This window comes from Chiloscyllium punctatum, chromosome 6 (assembly GCF_047496795.1).
Source record: "Chiloscyllium punctatum isolate Juve2018m chromosome 6, sChiPun1.3, whole genome shotgun sequence".
In the NCBI taxonomy this organism is placed as follows: Eukaryota; Metazoa; Chordata; class Chondrichthyes; order Orectolobiformes; family Hemiscylliidae; genus Chiloscyllium; species Chiloscyllium punctatum.
In genome coordinates this window covers 19,895,610-19,899,660 of record NC_092744.1, presented here as the reverse complement: position 1 = coordinate 19,899,660, position 4,051 = coordinate 19,895,610, and the positions used below count along the sequence as shown (strand labels likewise).

Genomic DNA, 4,051 nt, shown 5'->3' with positions numbered 1-4,051 from the left:
GCACTATGATGGGTCAGCTTGTTCTGGAGAGGAATTTTCAATAACAGAAGAGGCAATTGTTTGGACTGGTGGCTGGAAGTTGGTCAGATTTGTGCAGAACTGTCTGTTTTAAAACAAAAACTGCTGGACTTTTAATTTCAATTTACTTTCTCTGAAATGGAAAAGCAAGTTGGTGGTTGTTGTATCATATCGGCTCCCTACGCGCTACTACCTATTTCCTGATGTTGAGTAACATTGCAATTTATCAAGCATTTTTAAATGGAAAGGTCTGCTCATGCACACAAAAATCACTTAGCTTAATCAACCCAAAATGTAAGACCAAGGAGATTGTTTATTTTCACCCATTTCAACTGCAAAATGTCTTTACATGTAACTGTTGTTGTTAGAAAAGACAAAACAGTAAGACAGTGCAATTTAAGAAGAGTTATACTGTAAATAATTGTATCTTAACTGACACTAAATGAACAAATTAATGCATGAACAACAGTGTAAACATCTAAACATATTGCAAAGTGTTGAACAGGTTTGAAAAACAAAGTTCAGAGATGTCAAAGGGCATTTTCATTCATATTCATCTTGGTCACAAACACATTCATGCCACACAAGTGTCAATCAATGGCAGCCTCCAACAAGAGAGTATCTCATTGTCTGATTTTGATATTCAATAGGGAACACATCATTGAATCCCACACTATCAACATCCCATGGGATATAATTTATAAGAAACTGAACTGGACTACTCATACCGGTACTGTAGCTACAAAACCAGACCAGTTACTAAGAAACCTACAAAAGGTAACTCACATTTGGACTCTCCAAAACATAGCCACCACCTATAGGGCACAGGTTAGATTGTGATAGAATCCTCCCACCTGCCTGGATGGGTGCAGTTCCAATAACTCTAGGCACCATCCAAGAAAAAGCAGCCCACTTGATTGGCACTACATACATTCATTCCTCTACAACAGATGCTTTACAAGATACACTGCAGAAGTTCAACAATGCTCTTTAGACAGCACCTTCCAAATTCATGTCCACTTCCATCTAGAAAAATATTGGCAACGCATCCATAGGAACACCACCACCTTCAAACTCCCTAACAGCCACTCACCCTTTTACTCGGAAATATGTCTGAGTTCCTCTCTTACGACATTATAGGTCTACCTCCAGAAAGTGGACTGCAACAGTTCAGGAAGGCAGCTCAAATGCAACTTGGAATGCATAATAAATGCTGGCCTCGTGAGAAATATCCACATGACAGGATTTTTTAGACTGAATCTGATTTTAATATCAGCCATTAAATTGTATTACTACAAAATACATGCAATTTTATTTGGTTCATTTTCTTTTTCATTTTTCAATAATAAATGAATCTGCTCCAAGGACACAACATGAATACTATAACGAGAATTTGAATCCCATAAAAATGTTCTGGTTCTGTATCTGCAAGCCCATTCCAAACAATTGTCAATTGGTTTAAAATGGGATATGATGAAGTCACAAACCAGGACATTATTTGAAGAAGGACAGTCATGACAAATGTAAGAGAAATAGGTATTGCTCTGTTAGCCAGATTAGATCTTGTACATTTGCCAAATGGAATTCCTCCTATTTCTCCATTTTTGTATTCATATTCATAATCAGGTTCCTAAAGCTATTTGTTCTGAAATCCGCTATCAAAGAACAAGGAAATCAGGAAGAAAAGGACAACCTATTTGCTGTTTTGATTGCATACAATGTGCACAAGGAGAAATTAGTAACACAACTGGTAAGAAAACACCATTGCCACAGGCATTGTTGCTAAAACACGATGTCTACATTGCAGTGGCATTCAGATTCCTCGTGTAATGATGAATCTTTCATTGCTTTTTAGATTCTGTTCATTGCATAAAATGAACATTGGAATTTAAATCTAATGAAAAACGGCACCAGTGCATCCCAAAGGAAATTGTGTATCTTTCTTTCTTCAAGACAATTGGAATCAGCCTGGTGACATTGGTGTTGTTGGGAGCCTGCACCACTATTGCTGTACTTGAAGTATTCTACATCTATAGACACACTCCAATTGTTAAAGCTAATAATGCTGAGTTAAGCTTCCTTCTTCTTTTTGCCTTGGCACTTTGTTTTCTGTCTTCAATTACATTCATCGGTGAACCTTCAGTTTGGTCTTGCATGCTCTGCCATGTAGCATTTGATGTTAGTTTTATTCTTTGCATATCTCGTATATTAAGTAAAACAATTGTTGTGGTGATGGCATTCAAAGCAACATTTCCTGGCAATAATATGTTGAAGTGGTTTGGACCAAGACAACAATGGATGATGGTTTACATCCTTACGCTGGTACAATTTGCAATATGCACTATCTGGTTAATTATATTACCACCTCATCCTTTGAAAAACACTAGTCACTCTAATGAGATAATCATGTTTGAATGCAATGTAGGATCTTCGTTAGCCTTCTATTGTGTACTTGGTTATATTGGATTTCTGGATTATTGGTGCTGAAAGAGCACAGCAGTTCAGGCAGCATCCGAGGAGCAGTAAAATCGACGTTTCGGGCAAAAGCCCTTCATCAGGAATAAAGGCAGAGAGCCTGAAGCGTGGAGAGATAAGCTAGAGGAAGGTGGAGGTGGGGAGAAAGTAGCATAGAGTACAATAGGTGAGTGGGGGAGGAGATGAAGGTGATAGGTCAGGGAGGAGGGTGGAGTGGATAGGTGGAAAAGAAGACAGGCAGGTAGGACAAGTCATGGGAACAGTGCTGAGCTGGAAGTTTGGAACTGGGGTGAGCTGGGGGAAGGGGAAATGAGGAAACTGTTGAAGTCCACATTGATACCCTGTGGTTGAAGTGTTCTGAGGCGGAAGATGAGGCGTTCTTCCTCCAGGCATCTGGTGGCGAGGGAGCGGCGGTGAAGGATGCCCAGGACCTCCATGTCCTCGGCACATGGAGGCTTGCTAATCCTGTGATGGAGACATGTTACCTCAGGGACTGAGATATGGGACAGTGGTGTTGGTGGAAGATAGTCCTCCTGTTTCTATGATCCATCAGCATAGAAATGAATTTATCTCTTCCATGTTGCAATCATGCAATCATCACCTCCCTTTAGCTGTAAGGTTTCCAGGCAACATAGGAATTTCTGAAACCCACAGCTGTGCTTGGTATTCACATAAGTTCAAATAAAATGCTGGTCCATATTGTGAATGGACTGGAATATGAAAATGTAAACGAGTGTCTCAAGTACTGACAGTCATTATGTTCTGTCTGGACTTGGCACCAACCCTCATTGCTACTGTAGTGCAATGATGGCCAAAAAACTCAAAATGAGTTCAGATTACTACCCCTTGTGTGAGGCAGTATTTGATAGTGGGCAGCCTTATGAATTTGAAATATAATGGAAACCATTGGTAAACTATCTGTTGGAAGAGCTATAATTAGCACTAAGTTGTTGGAGACAGCAATGTCCAGCCACTTTACCAATGAAATTTCTCGATCAGAAGACGAGACATGTAATGATCACACATAGTTCAGTCCCATTTGCAACACAGAAAAGGGAGCATTTTAAACTTGTGTGCAGGTAGACCTTGGATAGGTTTCAGTCTTGAGATGCCCAATGGCATAGATTAAAGTTAAGGGTTAGAAGGTTTAGATGAGATGTGAAACAAAAGCCTTTTCATCCTGAGTATGGTGAGAGTGTGGAATTCACTGCCTTTTTTATGATTGGTAGAGGTAGAAACAGTCCTAGTATTTAAGATATATCTCGATGTGCAGTTATGAAGCCAAGGCATACAAGCCTATGAGCAAAATGCTAGAAAAAAAATTAGAATATCTTGTGCTGATGTTTGACTGATGTGGCTCTGATGTTATGAATGACCTATTCCTGTATTGCTGATATCTGACTGGAACACCATACAAGTACTTCAGGGTAAGAGCATGTCAAAAACACAGAATACGGCATGGTGTAATTCACCTCCTGATTCCCCAAAGCCTTTGTATTATCACCAAGGCAAAGGTCAGGAATGTGATGGAATTCTCACCATTTCTCCCGTAGATGCT

General features: G+C 39.7%; 1 pseudogene; it reads left to right on the top strand.

The window, feature by feature from the left end:
- Window positions 1-357: 357 nt before the first annotated feature.
- Window positions 358-2,505, top strand: LOC140478601 (extracellular calcium-sensing receptor-like; annotated as a pseudogene).
- Window positions 2,506-4,051: the final 1,546 nt, after the last annotated feature.